The following is an 18,798-nucleotide window of genomic DNA, read 5'->3' as shown; positions in this document are numbered from 1 at the left end:
CGAGTATGTGTAGAAATTATAGCCCTGTGTTATACGATCATCTCATCCTCGTGTCATGCGATCATTCCGTCCCATTCCACTTCAACTGTTCAGGAAACATTTGACTGAATCCTGACCAGAGTACACGAGGCCAAGGGAGCAAAAGTTCACAATTAGCTTATATAATATCACAATGTTCATAGGATGCACCCTGCTTTTCACATCGCGACTCCATAGAAATGAAGAAGAAAAAAGAAATCTCCTCAGGATGAAAACACTTTTGAATAGCTGGAAAGAATAGGGCTTTGGAAAATCAGGGTTGCAAAAATCTTAGCACTCAATTGCACATACTTAATGCAATTTTATATCGATAATATACAAGCCGAGATAAACGTTACGTGTAATATACACATGCAAGCTATTGGTTGGAGACGTGGCTTATATTTCTGCTTGTTTGTTCGCATTTGAAGTTTTAATGCTGCACTCATTTAATTTATGAATTGCTTCATTTTATTTGCTATTGTATTTTCAGTAAACCACAGCAGTTTATGGGATTTTATGTATTTATTTATCGTGCTTCTAAATAATTCAGCGCACGGAATGCGCATTTATTTAATAACTGTTAAAACGAGATTTTAATTTCGCGAGACATTTCGCCGTTCGTGCTTACACAACTAGGCCTACGAAATGTTCTACTTTGCATAATGTCATGTAAAGGTGCTGACCGTGACGTTTGTACGCAGCATTTTGTTCTTGCATATGACGTACAGTGGCTTTGCGATAATCTAAATGCATTAATATTGTTTATTTTGAGTTAGTTCGTTTTAGTTTGTCACATTTGTCGTTTGGGATAAATCGTGAAGGCAAGCATAAAAATCCTTTTTAAGTGACGCATAATTGACTTAAATGTGTTCCCAGGCATTTTTAAGTTTAGTTCGACTAATGATGCTTTTAGGAAATGTGCAGCAGGAATGAAAACTCAACCCAACGCAGGGTATTTCATTTCAGTTTGACCCAACCTGGAGCCAAAGGGGAAAGTATCATGAGTCCGACAGGACCTTAACGTAAATTTGAAGAGGGATGCGGGGGAGATTTATCTCGACCCCTCAGCGACGTCTCTGGAACATCGCAGGTCTTGTTAAGGCTAATCTGCGAACACCTAAAAACGAGAGTGATTATCCATTGAGTGGCTTCCAGCAGAGCCGCGTCTTTAGCCAAATGTCACCCTAATTCCTTTTGACTGGCTTCTGTAACGATGACACTCCCTTGATGAACACCGACAGCCCGAGTCCAAGCGGAGGAGGGCCTTTAATGATTTTCATCTTGGCTCGGGCTCGGCCAAGCCGAACGTGCGTTGGCAGAAGAGCTATGGCGAGTGGAAACGGCGCAACACAATGGAAATTTGTTAACCCAATCTCCCTCTAGTGTTGACGGTTCAAAACAAAAGGAAATTTGTTTACGGGGCGTACTCATTTGGCTTCATTTCAGCGTGTTTGGAGTTTGTGTACGTTTCAGTCAGTCATGCGGACTCAGCGATGCCGCAGAGAATATGCCGATGAATGTGATGTGAACTGGCGTTGAAATGTGCATGACTGCCCTCTCTCTCTCTCCGTCTCTCTCTCTCTCTGTCTCTCTCTGTCTCTCTCTCTCTCTCTCTCTCTCTCTCTGTCTCTCTCTCTCTCTCTCTCTCTCTCTCTCTCTCTCTCTCTCTCTCTCTCTCTCTCTCTCTCTCTCTCTCTCTCTCTCTCTCTCTCTCTCTCTCTCTCTCTCTCTCTCTCTCTCTCTCTGTCTCTCTCTCTCTCTGTCTCTCTCTCTCTCTCTCTCTCCAGTCGTTTCATTGTCACACATTTTGCAAGATTATGTCTCCGGCGTTCCTTAATGCCGCGCAACCCATCGTTATGATGTATTTATCACATCCATGCAAATCACAGCAATGCAATTAACATCTAGTGACTTATTTACATACCAAACAAACAACTTGATGGTGCATGCGTCGGTCATGTGCGAGTATCTCTAAAGGATGCAATGCCCGGCGGAGGGAGTCACATGAATGGCATGCGTATACACAAGGAATTACTGAGATATTGATCGATATGCATAGCATGAGTGCGATTATGCAGTCCTGCTTTAATGTTGTTAGCTAAAGCGGTAGACTAGATATGTAATAGTTTTTATGAATTAACCCAGTATCTGAATTTGAATTTTAGAGCATAATATGAAAAAATAATTAAATTAAATTAAATTAAATTAAAATAAATAAATAAATAAATATGTGTTTGTACATGTAGTTTGACATAATTACAGTATGAATTACACTTGATAATCAATAATAAAAACTATACATGCAACATGGGGTATATGAGATTTCATTAAGCGTTGTGTGACTAAATTCCTCAACATACTGTAAACTCAATATTGATTACAGCGATAATTACAGTCTGCGATATATTCACTTGTGATAAAATTGCAGAATTTTACAGTTTTAACCGTATTTTTAAACAAATAAACAGAATGCAAGCTTGGATTGCAGACGAGACTGTCTCTTGACCATTTTATTTTGAACGTAAGTACCGAAGACATAACGGGAAAAGTTTATTTGTTTATCTGAAACATTTCGAGTGGTGACAGACAGAGAGGGGACAGATTTCTGCGATATAACAGTTGATTGGACTTAAAAATGTACCGCGTAGCAAAAAATGACCGGGGGGGGATATAGATATTAGAATGAGACGCAGCACAAGCCCCAGCGAGGGTTCATAAACATGCACAGGTAGCTCGTTGCGGTGACCTCTGAATCCAGCGTCCTTGAATGTTCCCGTTTTTCGCATTCACATTCTTAGGGCGTGACACCGCATAGACTGGAAGACTGACACGGCTGATCATTTGTGATAAATTGTTGCTCTTTTAATCATCGTCCTGTGACCTTAGGTCGTGACCTTTACGCTCAGAGTCGCAATTAGAGAGGCGTCAATCTGAAAACAGTGTGAGTTACAGTGATATGAGCTCAAGATCGTTGCTTGCTTTCTCGCCCCTAGTGTCTAATTTACACCTCCATTTGTCCGGAGTGTGCAATTCGCCTTAACCTTTTGGAATGTCCATCTTTCATAACAGCATATCCCGATACCCTGCTGCATGTTTGCTTGTTTTTACGGTCCCCAGTGCAGCAGTAGAGTTTATATTTGTGATGAATGACTGACTATTCACCTTTCAACCAGACAGATGATCTGGCTCGAGAATGGATCAAAACATGTCCCATTTCACATTTCACTTTGAAAACAAAAAGACATTTTATTCCAATTCTTCAGTTATTATCAGCCATGATTTTTAATACAACTACGCACAGGCTTTTTTAGCATATATAATACATATATTTTTTGTTGTCATGTGACTAGAAAATTGCATACAAGATTTAAAAATAATAATATGTTTAATTCTGTATATATGTATACATATATATATATATATATATATATATATATATATATATATATATATATATATATATATATATATATATATATATATGATAATGTATCTATATGTTATATATATATATATATATATATATATATATAATATTTCAGAAATAGTGATTAATCTTGCATAATGCATAAATTAAAGTAAAACAACATTTTAAATAATTTAAATAAAAAGTATGTTACACATACTTAATATAGTAATAACAATTAGTTAGGCATAACTACACGCAATTGATCCTAAACCAAGCCATACACTAAAAACATTTAGCAAAATGATATCACTGAATACTTCAATGAACTGTCTCACCATAATTAAACATTTTTCTTTCTAAAATATATTAGGTTAAAACATGACTCTTTGCGCATTCTTGGCAAGAGATTTGGTTGCAAATTGTTAGTATTAAAGACTTTGAGGACAGCGCAAAGTATTAAGCCATTCGAGCACAAACACAATTTGTCAGAGATGTTAAATGAGGTCATGCAGGTTAGAAGTAGCAAGCGTATTTGATTTGTTTATAATTGGGGTAACGTCTACTGTATGCATAAACCGAACTGCAGCATATTCATATTAATGTATTTGGGCATTGGACTGTTTTTTCGGATCCATATCTAAAGCCCTTATTTAAATGCAGAGCTTTGTAATACCTTTCGGTTTATGCCAATCCACTGAGAGGTTAGTGCCAGCCGCATTGCACAGGGAATTTCTTAAAGGCAGACAAATGCTAATTCATGTTAATTTCTTGCAAAGTTACATTCATACAGCACCCGGTGATTATTCCCTGGGGTCAATGTGAAACAGACCATTGTTATCTCCCCGACTTTCTTAGGAGATTTCATCAAACGGGAAAAGTATTTCCATCAGTAGACGGCTTATGAACAACATTCATAACATGCTCTACATATGCATGAATGCATGTGATTTGATAATACGGATTAGATTTACGTTTGTTTTTCTGTCAGCTCCCTAATTTAATTTCACTTTTATTTTTAATGCATTTCATAATTTTATAAATTTGATTATTTTCCTATTTTATTGCATTTTAATTCATTTTTATGCCAGTTTTATTAGTTTAATTTTTATATTGTGTGAATTAGCTTTTTTATTAAGACATTTGATTTCATGTAAGTATTCGTTATTGATTGATGTTTCATATTTATTATTGCTTATTTCTATAAAAGTAATAAACCATACATATATTGCTATATTTTGGAGATAAGCATTAATTACTTATTTTTCATTTAGATTTAAAGTTTGCATAGCTTTTCTGGACCAATAAAATCACACACACACGAACACACACACACACACACACACACACACACACATATATATATATATATATATATATATATATATATATATATTATTTTATCGTTGTCCATGACTGTGGGGAAAATAAAATGAGTGTATTCATGTCTATTTGTTTGTCTGTGTGTGCGCTCGTACGCGTGTGTGTGTGTGTGTGTGTGAGAGAGAGAGAGAGTGTGTGTTGTATTACATTGGCTGACCTTCCTCAGGCCACGAGCTACATATTGCCGCTGGCAACAAAGGGAAGCTAATTTGTAATCTGCAAACATTGCTTATAATCTCTGGGTCCTTTATGAGCTGTTGCCTAGCAACAATACGGCACCTTTCTACATTGAGTTATGTGCAGCTTGCAGTAAAATGTGTCAAACAGAAAAGATAAACTCATATTGTGAAATAAATTGTGTGCGTAGACATGAAACAAATTGATACGGACGGTAATAAGAAACAAATCTCTATGAATTCCTAAAACATACAAATTAGCCTCTCCATTATTGATTGTCTGTTTGAAGAAGGTATTTGCATGCGTATCATCACGCGCGTCACAGATCGTATCACACCTGGTTGGTTCGTTTCAACCTTGCAGAGGACGGCACTCGACAAAAGGCAAGGGCCTTCCCTCGTTTTCAAATGCTAATGTTGCAATCATTCATAATAATGAGTCTCTATTTAAATAAATCACTGTTCAGCTGTTTTTCACCTTGGAGAGCAGAGTGACTTATTTAGATATTTAGATCAATATTTCGCACCGTGTAAGACGGCGCATAAAGTGGTAAAACGTATCTCTATCAGTCGTGCTAATATAACATTCTGTTAGTTTGTGAATATGTAAAATGCTGTTTAAAATCAATCTTTTAACCTCAGCGCATTTAGATTTCCATAAAGGAACATCGTTGGGTAAACATTCTTATCTAAAGTAAAAAGAGTTGCGCTCCTTCTTTCTGTCATAATGGATATATAATTAAGGGGTTTTAGGGTACCATCAAACAAAAACATTAGTCACAAGCGTAATAGGATAAACATATTCATGAGATATGATCGTGTCACACATTTACTGAACTGTGCAAGCGATTAAGGTATAACAAATTGTTTTCAGTGGGAAATAATGTTTACGGCCCGATACTTTCTTGACGGGGCATTATTTACAGCCTGAAGTGTATAAAATGTCAAACAGTGCATACTAATTATTGTTTTAATGATAAGAGATGATTAGGAGTCAATGCTTTTGGAGTTGATCACTAACTAGATGAGACGCTTGACAATGACAATGACGACTTGTTATTCATTTATTTATTGTGTTTATTTATTTTAAGTGCTTTTATTGAATTGCCAGCACGCATAGAAATGTAGAAGGCAGTCCTGGAAAATGTTTTATTCTCCCGGAACGACAATTTATATGTCAGCCTGTTTCTAGCAGCAGAGACGCAGCTGTTTGTCTTCAGTTGGACCAATGACAGACTCAGCTCTGATATAATTTTGCATCTGCAGAATATGCACATCTTGAATGGAAATTTCATCCTTTTGTCCATCTGTTTGTTTTCATATTGGTTTGTTGTACGCATTATAGTCAAAATTGCAGGGCAGTGGTTATTGTGGTGGTGCTTTACTCTGCATGATTAATTTTGGGCAATGCAATTACCTTATAATCACATCTAAGCTCAGTGTTTTTACGAAGGAAAAAGTTGGCTATGCGTCCCGTTTCATTTAAGGCGTGTGTTACGCGTTCCATTGCGCATATTGCAAGTTTTGGTAACACTTTATTTTAATGTTTTTTTGCTACATGCGTTACATATAATACAATTATGCACGAGTCCATGCAAGTAACCCCAAAACAAACCCTAATCCTAACCCTTAACATGTAGTAAGTACCTTTAGTTAAGTTTCAAAGACACCTTAAAATAAAGTGTAACTCAAACTTCATATCATATCATTCATATCATAATCGTTACATGTATTACAAATGTTTTACAGGTTGGCTACACTATACTTTTTTAAGGTCTAGTTATGCATTTAAGTACTGAGTAATATCAATTAACTACAGGTACTTACTGTACTCTATGGTTGGGGTTCGGCTTAGGGTTACTTGCATGTAATTATGCATTTATTATAATAGTACATGTAATGTGTAACAAGGACATCTTTAAATAGAGTGCTACCCAACACATTACATGTATTAAAAGTATTACATTTTGAGAGCGGCCTTATTTGTCTAGACAACCACCTAGCAACGACTCAGAACACCCTAGCAACCGCATACAGTACCGATGTGCCAAGAAGAGCTCAAAAGACCTCTGTAACACCGTCACTTTGTGAGCCGCTGTCCTGGATTCTCCTCAAGGTCATTGCGGTCACTGTATTTAGTTACCATATAGATATCATATTAGACACCATATCTTGTATCTCGTCAATACAAATCTCTACAGACTGGAGCCATGCTGGAGGCAAAACTATATTCAAGTTGTGCGGTTGCCCATTTTGACTGTGACCTCCGACACTTAATACAACTCGTCTCGACATTTCAAGGAGCTGTTAATAAACTATGCGGTTCTTTTTAACTATGTTTTTTTTTTTTTTATTGCAACTTCATGTGTCTCTGCTATTTTTTAATGACGTATATCTCAAGGAACGGTATCTCTTCTGAACCCGATCCTTAATTTGTGCAGCAGGAGGTGGCATGCGCCTTTTCCATTTGAATGAAAAGAAGATGCTCGAATGTGCATGCGCAAGAAAAAGTGTGGTCTGTTTAACTTTGGCGGGGTTAACTCATTCATTTATAGTTTGCTTTTATCTGCTGTCTGAGATGTTGTGTTATAACACGTTGCTATGGGTTGTCTTGAGTTAGACTTGACTGACGGACTGATGTTCTGACACCGTAAGCTTCATGCTTTCTAACCTTATCTTAAAGGGTTAGCGCACCCAAAAATAAGAATAAGTCTCTTACTCGCTTTCAAAGCACTGTATAGGTGTATGTGGCTTTCTACGAAAAAAGTGTTTGTTAAAATACAGATATTTATCTTACAAAAACATGGATTCACTACAGGAGGCCTTCATTCACCTCTCTCATATATATATATATATATATATATATATATAAAGGTTACTATATCTGAGGCCTTTCAGAACTTTTACAACAGTTTGAGAGCAATAGTGTAATGACCCCTAGAGATACTACCACATTTTAAAATTCTTAGCAGTTTTCCACAACATAACCATTGCTTTTACTCCCTCCTCATTGCAAGCTCAAAGGAATCACACAATGCGCCTTTCACATGCATTCTTCATTGTATTTTTTTTATTTATTTATGACTGCCACGTCTTAGCAGAGTCCACTTTGTGTCGCGTACAGCCTTCAGCGCGCTTTGCCTCGCTCTAATGAGAGGCCAGCGCAGGCCTTCAGCTTCTTCCATAACGCCTTGTTTTTTCCTCGTGGCATAACAGGACTCAGCCCGTGGTCTCACGCAAGATCCTTTGGGTTGTAACCCACTAAGAAGCGGCCGGCCCTCTGCCTGCTTGATTCCGGTATTCCCCGGATGAAGGCATTTTGTGTCGGTGACGATAACAAGGAGCCTGAGCCTTGGGTGAAACCGGGCTCCGTCTCAAAGCTAGGCACCCTAACGAGTCATTAGGAGACAGTGCATCAAAAGGCAATCACAACCCTATGTGTAAAATTTAGGTCAGCGCTCTAGCTATAACATCTGCACTGCAACGCTGCATTTGAAAAGAGCATTTTAAAGGCTGTAGGGCATTTTCTGTGTTTAGTTCATTTTGTTTTTTGTTTTCTTTCTCTCTCTTTTCTCCCCCTTTTGTCTTTTATCTGTAGAGTTTGGGAAATAAGACATGTGGTATGATTTGTTAAAGTCTTGGAAATAGTTAGAAGGAACATGAGCAGAGTTGTATTGTAAGAGAAGAAGAAGAAGAAGAAGAAGAAGAAGAAGAAGAAGAAGGAGAAAGTTTTGCTTTAATTTTTAATTTTATCTTTAAATTAATGTTTTGTGTAAATTATTTTTAATGATTTTCTATGTGTGTGCAACATCATAAAGTGAGGGCAATGTTAATGATGATGAGAAATAGTTTAAGTCATTGAGTTTGAGTTGTGTAATGCTTATAATTATTCTTCTGCCCACATACGTATGTGAAGTCCATATTTGCTCATCATTCTGCCTTTAGCTTGACCTCTTTTTTGAAGAAAATTCACTTTGATTGTTCTGAGTCAAACTAATGATATATGTGTGAATGCATACGGTATATGTTTGCAGTATTAAATACGAAATCATAGTTGTTTTTCGAGACTTAAGATTGAGAGAAGAGCGAGGGTGTCCTTGTGGGTGTTAAATAATGAAGACATCTTGTATAAATTAAAAACCAAACTATTGTGCATGCGGAAGAAAATAAGTTGAAGGGAAGAAAAAAAAATGCACTTATAAGCAAAGGCTGGTTACAACAACCAATGAGAAAGTGAAAAACAGGATCAATCAAGGTAAAATCAAAGCATGTGTCTGATTGAATGGTTGTCATTAAAAAGCTGGAACCTCATTAGCCCAGCAAAAAAAAGAAAAAAACGCATTAAGTTGTCAAAACTGCTTGATTGACATATTCGTAATTAATAAACTGGTTGGTTTATTAGTAGATAATGCCTGTAGTTCTTCAAACAAAGCTGCTAGAAAATGAGAATGTTGACTTCCAGCGAAGCGTACAGTTGAATTCTCATGATCACGGACAACCAAATGATTATTTTTTTAAATATTATTAATTTTAATTATAATAATTTTTTTTTTTTCAGAAACTTGATCAAACCACATTAATCCCCGTTTTTTGAAAATATTCATTACTTTTTTTTTTTTAAATATGCTTTTTATTTTGTTATTTAAGATGCAGTTTGACTGTTACACCACACATTAAGTGCGAGTGTAAATCCAGTCATTTTCTCTCACATATTAGAAGTTTAGGAGGTGGCCATTCACTAACAGCGTCTTGAGAGCTTTAGTCCACCTCAAGTACAAGTGATTTTAAGCTTTGTTTATTCTTCATGCCGTCCATTAGCTCAAGGTTAGCATTGTGTGTCATTCTCTGAATAGCCGCTAATTACGGTTAGCATCTCACATTGTGAGGTCACTGATGTTAATGGAAAGTGCAGCCATGTGAAATTGTTATTAACCCATGAAATTAGATAATCTGCCTAGATTTATGATCATCAGCAGTTATGTCTCTTTTGTGTTGTATTGCTTTCAGTGTAAATGGCATAAGTGCATGCACAATTTGCACACGTTGCCATTACGCACATGCACATACAAACTATTTTTCTCCAGCTATGGGCTCTATCGACAGCGCATTTTTGTCAGAAAATAAATGTTTTAATTTCTACTTTCTCCTCCTTCAACTGCATTTCCAATTATGCCTCATTTAACTACTTTTCGTAGTGGAAATGATGTTGGAGAAACTGAACTTTTAAAAAGACTTTCTAAGTATGTGTCAAAAGATGAAGGTGATTTCGGTTTCTCCTTTAATAAAATCTGGGAAGCCGGGACTTACATGTGCCACAATTGAAGAAATGCCTATAGACAAAAAAAAAAACAGTTTCTAATTAAATGAAAGTTTTACAGTTTCTTTACAGCGCGGATATTTCTTTCTTTTTTTTACTCCTATGATGTTAGCAGGTCAGATCCACCGTAAAACGTTTAGCTTTCTCCTCCCACTCATCATCCTTTCCCTTCTTCTGCCTTGAAGGCATTTAGAAGTTTCATGATCAATTCCCACAAAGCCTTGTGCCGTGTGTCTCCGGCGGGCTTCACTCCCCTCAATCATTTGCGATGCTCCACTCCGCCCTGACGACTGAAGGTCAAAATAAACTGGATCGTTTAAAGCTGCCTGGGGATGTACACTACACTATATTGAGTTCCCTTCTCGTGCTGTGACGGCGAATAATGGAACTGCTCCGGTCCTCTATTTACTGGACTTTCCTGTGCAGTTGACCCTGTCGTAGGAGAGTTACACGTGATGATCACATCAGTGTATCACAGCTGACTTTCGCTGACGTGCTTTGACAAAACAGTCATGACGTTAACATGATGGGTTATTTGCTCGGGCGATTTCTCCGGGAGTGCGTCATGTCTCATAAAGAAACATCGCTGGTGTGTCAACGCCTTGGAATGCCTTTAGTAAGTATGCATAAAGGATGGAACATTTTTATCTTTAACCTTAAAAAAAATGGCCTTACACCCCATTTACTTTCACCCTTTGTTTCCGTCCTTTTTGTATTGATATATTTATTAACTTTAAACTAAATGTAATTGTAAACAAATAAATTTAAAAGGTTTCAAAAATGCGCAGGCAAAATGCACAGTTTAAAATAAATGCATTTATTGATATAAATATAATATTAAATTAGCAATAAATAAATAAATCACAAGCAGCACATATGTGAACCTCCTAGCTAAAAAAAAAAAAAAAGTATACTAAAATAAATAAAATTTCCCATAAAGTTGAATGTTAAGTGCAATTTCGTTTTTCTTATGAGACGGTATTCGCTTGTTTTAAACAGCGCAAAATTAACTGTATAATAACAGTTACGTTGTAAAATTGACCTTCTTACACCGTTCATTTCCAGAGGCACGACTCTTCCCAGCGTGTGCTGTGGTATTAATAAATCACGCAAAATACTGCTTTGCTGTGAACTGCTGTACTATTTACTGTGTTATTTACACCGGCGGTGTTGGGTTTTTGCCTCTTGGCAAGCTGAAACTTTTACTTTAGTGCATTCGAAGAACACCTCCATTAATCCTAAAGCATTACCACTAAATATTGCACCCAGCTGATGTTTCTATACGAGAGTGTGTTGTAATATTACAGGATGAAATCTGATTATTTCAGTTGACCAGACAAAATTCTACGACAGATGGGCGAGGGACTGCAGACAGACCTCTAGTCTTGGTTTCACAAGGGTCCTTAGAGATCCTTCATGGCAAAAGATCTGTGAGAAGCACGCATGGGAAAATCATTTGTTTGCTTAGATGTTTGCCTTTTTTGATGACTAATTCACTGCCACGGGCAAATCATATGCAATAAAAATGACACCCTTTGATCATAATAAACATGTCAAACGTTGGGCATTTGTGAAGGATCTGCGAGATTAGATCGCTTTACTTTGTATTTGCTAGATGCTTTTGTGTAGATGTCTTGTTTATCCTACCAGCATTTTTATCACTACGGGTCACAAACTGGCTGTGTTGTTAATCGATCTGGCCTTATCTTTTGGAAATCTAGGATGCATTGCTATTTAAAATAAGACGATAGTCTATCTTGACCACAAATCAGTTGTCTAGGTGCTGAAAATGTACTCTGGAGGAGAAAGAGGATGTATATTAATTGCAAAAGTGCGATGCATCTTATATTAGGAACAAAACAACTGAGAAAACATCTAACTATGTATAATATTTACTTTATACCATTAAATTACAGTATGGTTATGTACATGCATAGATTACCATTCAAAACCATTTACTGAAAATCACGTTTGCAGCACGATAAAAAAAGCACGATATTGGCAAACTTCATCATATAGAAACGCATAGGCTGCATTATGTAGTGTGAACACATTTTGATTAGAGAGTAGCGAGTATACTCAATGTCGTCAACTTTTGTCGTCATTGTTAAAACTAGTAGATTATATATATTGCACACCTCCGAAACCAATTGGATCAGTCTCATTAAACTGTTTTTCATAAGAAATGAGTACTTCTCGTTGAAAGCACTGTTTTTGGGTCACATCGTCGTTGCAGATGGTCGCCCCTTCTTTCTGCCCTTCCAAACACCTTGGGCCAGAATCTAATCTAACTCTAAATGGTGCCCTGGTCGTTCAGTTCTTTTGGTGTCAACACTTCTTTCCAGTTCCTTGCTAGGATGCACTTGTCACAGTCGCAGCCCAGTCCTTGCCTCCGGTGCAAGTCATGGTTTTGTTTGGCCAAGCGAGCCAGCTAAATAAAGGCTTCACTGCACCGTTTGAAGAGTGTCCTGAGCCATTAGAGTCCTCCACATCTGCGTTTTAGATACTGCAGTGTCAAGGATAAGATGGGATGAAATGAATGACTTTTATCTGAATGATGACACCAGTAATTGAAGCAGGTTAGACTTGGAAAAATTGGAATGATAGCAATCAGATACTTGAAGCCCCCCAGGATTGGTGTCAAGATGCTCTGAGCCGATCTCGTGTCTGGTTCACTGCATCCTTCTGTGGTTAGCCGTCTTAACAGACAGCTAATTATCACATTGCATTAAAGAGGTTGCCAGCTTGCTCTTTTCTGACATTTTTTATTATTATTATTATTTTTTTTAACTCAGCTTCTCATTTTTTGTTTTTCATATTTGGTATGACTGCTGGGAGATTTACACCAGGCACAAAGCATTTGATTATTAAAACATGATTGCAAATGTGTTTTAAATAGTAATCTCATAGCATTACCCATGCAACTGTACTGTCAGTGTTAATACTTATAAATGTTGCTTTACATTCAGCAGCCAAGCTACATGCATGCAAAACACACTCAGCAAAAATACTGTTCAATCAGTTAGTGACTTTAATAATAATAATAATAATAATAATAATAATAATAATAATAATAATAATAATATTTTTAAAAGCAATGCAAACAAATGTACTCTCACATTGTATTTTCATTAAACACCTTGGATGTTATGTAAGTAGCTTTGGATAAATTATAAACTAGCATTTCTTAATATCTTAACCCCATTTTCTTGATATTAATTAATATTAATATTAAAAATCATTTTTGTTACTTTTTCTGATAACAGTGCAAATTACTTAAATGATCATTAATTCAATAATTTTTAAATGTCCAGATAAAAAGAAAATGATTATATATATATATATATATATATATATATATATATATATATATATATATATATATATATATATATATATATATATTATATATTTGTTATTCAAATGTATATGTGAACTTTAGTTAATGCATTTTGAACTAATACAGAATTCTACATTTTGTGTTAAATATACATGTAATTTTTCATGTTATTTATAATCTATTAAATATATCCCATTATACCGCATTCCAATGTGTACAAAGAACAGTTAATAAAAGAAAAATAAATCTTTTTAATCTTAGAGCATATTTAATTTTAGAAGCAGAGCAAAATAGTTTTCATAAAACAAACAAACAAACAAAAAACATTCCAATGAAGTGTTAGATTCAATGAATCTAAAGTGATGTGTAGCACGATTTTGAACCAGTAATCTATACAACAGAGATGAAATGTTGTCCTGGTTGGCTGTTCATTAAAAAAATTAAATAAAATAACTTGCAAAAGACATAAAGGTTCTTTCCAGGCCCGTCTTTCCCAGAGTCGTTGAGGACTCTGCTATCCTGCTGCTGCAGGTTACGTGAAGCCTTCTTCCTTTTGCTTTGATTGTTTTCTTTCTAGGGCACTTTGATCTTGATTAAAATTGATGACATTTACAACATGCTTTTCTTGCATCCTAAACAACTTCTCCGGGCCATCCCAGCAGGCCTTGATCAACCTTGATCATCCCTTACAGAAAACCATTTACTGGACAGCACTATATAGTCACATATAACTTGCAATAAACATAACCGTGATACCTGTAATTGACTCCTCAAGTAGCTTGCTTCTATTTTAGGAGCACGTCTACTGTTTATTCGGTCACGCTCTGAAGCAGATGATGCATTTCCCAAAACACTCGAGTCATGTACCTTGAAGAGCAGTTTATCTCAATACAAGCTTTTTTTGAGGCTGGGAAACATCCACAGTTTAGTGTAGCTGTAATTGATAAAATAATGTTCATACGCATTACCAGTCCTTTAATCATACACAACGTTTCCACATTTTAAACTGCCAGCAGATCACAGAGTTTCCCTTCAGCTAATTGGTTTCATTATTTAACAGAACAGACAATGTTCTAAAATGATTGGAAGCAGAGTTTTTGTTATTTGGCCTGACTTTGAGAAATTGACTTTGGAAGTTATTTTAAGCGGTCTGTGTTATTTAAAAATAGCACGGAAAAAGAAAAGGAGGGACTTAAAGCATCTCTTTTCCACGCGACATTTCATCATGCCTGACCACGGCTGTGCATGATTTAAAAAGGACCAAATATTTTCTACGTGTGAACGGAACAGCCTGTAATTTAAGTTGTTTTACAAGAAAATCTTTCTGCTATAAATCACATTCTCATTTTTTTTTTCCAGCTAGCATGTGAACCAGTGTCATTATGATGTCAAACATTTCAGGACGCGGCAAGGAGCCATTTTTCAGTGTAAACTCAATATCGATTGCATTCAGATTATAGTGTGCAAACTACCGTAAATTGCTTTTTTCGTGCACTGGGCAATTTTCAGATTTCGCATCAGTGTTATGTATTTTTGGTCATGCTTTATTGTTATAATACAGCGTAACTAGTAGTAGCCATTGTCCTTACGTGAAATAAAATGTATGTATCGTGTAACTAAGATGTGGATAATTGAGTGTTGCGCAGGAAGGTTGAAAGATCGTCACATGTTACGCGTTACCTATGCCGCCTGTTACATGCACACGATTACAAACAGTTTTACAGATGTAATTCCATGCAGGTATTTTTTACACATTGACAAACTGACTAATTTAAATGTAAATGCAGAGTAGTTAAGGCCACCTACCGTAAAGTGGGACTAAATAGTCTAGCCTACTTACAAGACTCGTCTTAATAGGCCGCGATAGTAGTTTATTTTGTCGTTTGGCAGCACTGTCCGTCCGTGAACTCTCGTTGGACAGACGACTCGTCCGTGACTCGTGTGTAAGCAACACACGGGTGTTAAACGTCGTGAAGAGTAAGACAATAATATTTCGTATTTTCGTATTTGCCTGAACGATTCTTTTAATTAGCTCTACACAATTAAGCCGGCTGGTTTTTTTGAAGTGTTTCTGTACTTTCTAAGTAAGCGACACACTCAGACCAGCGGGGCAAAGGCGACGGAGGGCAGCAGCCCATGTCCAGACGTTAATGAATGAAATTGCTTGCGTGAGCCCTTTTCTGCCTACAAAGCCTTGAAAGGACACTGCGATACGTTTGAAATTCCCAGAGTTATCAAAATTCAGCTCTCTACTGACCCAATCAGGGTACACGATGTGAGCTTTGCATTTCTGCTTCCTTTCAGTCGCCGGACTCTCCTACAAAATGGCCTAATGTGCAATCTTATTCTGAGGGTTTTCCAAAGAGGCATAGTAGTGGATGGAAACGGAGATGAGGGGGGTTATTTTCCAATTGGCCTTGTGAAAATGGGCAATTTCAAACTCATTTAGGTTTATTTATGAAGCCATTTCCGAATCGGTATTTATTACAGAGGACGGCCCGAAAATGGTTCTTTTAAATATGACTCGAAAATGGGCATTTTAAAGAAGGCTCGATCGGTCCGGTTACAGTTCTTCCTGGACACGGGCGATAAAATGACCTAATATCCCAACTATCGAGGAGCTATGCATGAGTGCAAATGTAATATGCATTTCAAAGATTTCTATATGGATAATGCAATTTTACATATGAATTACACTCATTTGCAGGGTTTAAAAGTAATCTGCACTGTCGAAGCTACTTTCAAACTGTAAATTGCCCAGCAGCAAACCACAGATGATTTATAGTTAATCTATAGTCAATCTACTCTTTTGAAAGTTACTAACAAAAATGATCCAACCACACTGAAGCTACTTAACAGTGAATTATCATGATAATCACCATTACTCACACTGTTCAAAAAAATAAAAATGCAAATCCTTCCGTGCTAATTTCCATTAACGAGTGGCAAACTAAAATACTAAAATAAAAATACATTATTTGTTTGTGTGTCTGTTCGTGTCAACAAGCATGTATTAATAATTGCTTTACACTAAATACAGCAAAAAAGACTGCATTGTGCCTTGTGCCCCAGTGTAGACAGTTGATACTTAAGGTTTAATTGTTGCAGGAGCCAATATATATTTTCTAATAATTTTCTGTATAATATAAAAATAAATTATATATATATATATATATATATATATATATATATATATATATATATATATATATATATATATATATATATATATAAAAATTATGATTATATTTATTATTTATTATATATATATAGATTTATTATATTTAATTAGATTCATTTATTTAAAACAGTATTTCTTTGATTAAAAAATGGGTAGGTAGTTCAGATCATTGATTGAAATTGAGTTTCTGAAAATTGACTGAAATTGAATTGAATTTCAGTAACACATTGTCAGTGAAGACATTAGCTAATAAACTGCGGTTAAATACATAAATTATATTTGTCCTTTTTAGCATATTGAATTATTCTATAACATTCTGAATTTGCATTTGACTGTTTTTATTGATTTTGGGTAATACTGAATCCGTTTATGCGCAGTACAGATAATTCAATATATTAGTAAGATCGTGTTCACACACAATGTCTGTGCACATAGTCCCGATTTCTCTCAACATGGCAACACCAGAGCTGTCATTCAGTACATAGGAAACAAAGCAACCAGCATTACTTATTTGAAAAAGTAGCTTAAATACGTCCTTCTAAATGAAAAAGTAATGCATTACTTTACTAGTTACTTGTAAATAGTAACTTGCATGACTTGTAAAGAATTACCCCCAACACTGGTTACAAAACAGAACGGGGGTCAGAAATGGCACAGAGTCCGGTCAGAAACCGGGCATGCTACGGACTTCCCAGATTATGTTATTGGGGCGTTTTTTTTTTCTCCATTCAGTAAAGGTTACGTGTCCGCTCAACTCTTTTGTATTCTAGCCATGTCAGTTTATCAAGCAAATAATATGTTTGTCGGGCATGAAAGCCCCAGGTCCCCCACTGAACTTTAACCATACATCTTTTTTTCATTATTTTGTCATACAGGGAATTCAGTCGCCCTGAACAGTAACCATCAATCCGGCGCGTGGCTAGCTGACGCTGACTGACAGATCAGGCCAAAGAACAGCCAGAAGAGAGAATTGCTTCATCAGTTTGGCTGTATTTGAGGTTTCCAATTTACATACGCTAGCTGCAAGCTTTCTCAGACGTGAAACCTGGCCAGTCTGTGGAGTTATTGGAGTAATCTAGCCAACTTCATTAAGTGTCCGACATGCCGTCACATGTGGATGAAACGTGTAAAGTCTATATGCAGTTTACGTGAATTATATGGGGAGTGTGGGGCTGTTTAAAGACACAAGCGCCGTGCGATTTATATAACCGACAGCTTGCCCGAATGAATAATAAAAATAGATAAAATGCCACCGAATGTATTTCTGATGTTTGCGGTTTCAACACTTTCCTCATTACTCATGCCGTGCGAATGCATTAGCTGAACTCTGTGATTTTGTTCCAAACCGATAACAGAACGCATTATTTTAGCATTTGCTTGGCCATCTGTGTGTCCGCACCGTACGCGCTGATTTAAAGCATTTCCATTACATACTTAATTAACCTCCCATTACATATCCCCTAAATAATGGGTCGTTAACTTGTGAACCCAACCATAGTCAGCCTGGCTTTTATTAATATGGGAGGGGCAATTACAGTCATTTAACGAATAAGAAAAAAACCAAAAAAAACATTGTGTTAGTTTGACTTTCAGGTTTGTGAAAACCCGTAAAGTAGCATGCATTAACCAGCACTCAAAATTAATGAGTCAAAGAAGGATGTGACCATTAACTTTAACAAACTTCAAGAAGTGTAAGAAAAAGCTGATGGTGGATATCGATTTGTACCGTCTTAATGTAAAAAAAAAAAAATTATGCGATCTGAAAAATTGTAGTAGCGTGCAATAAGTCTCAAGTTTGAAGGAAAAGCTCATTTGGTTTACACGTTTGAACGAATCTGAAGAAATGTGTGGATGATAATTCACTAGCTCGATAAATTATATCTGCTCTCCGTTTATTTAATGCTCACCACTGCACTAAAAATACAGTATAAAAAGCAACAATGTGAAAACAATATTAGGATTTAAATGAACATT

Source organism: Puntigrus tetrazona, chromosome 1, assembly GCF_018831695.1.
Source record: "Puntigrus tetrazona isolate hp1 chromosome 1, ASM1883169v1, whole genome shotgun sequence".
NCBI classification, from domain to species: domain Eukaryota; kingdom Metazoa; phylum Chordata; class Actinopteri; order Cypriniformes; family Cyprinidae; genus Puntigrus; species Puntigrus tetrazona.
This window is presented reverse-complemented; position numbering follows the sequence as displayed.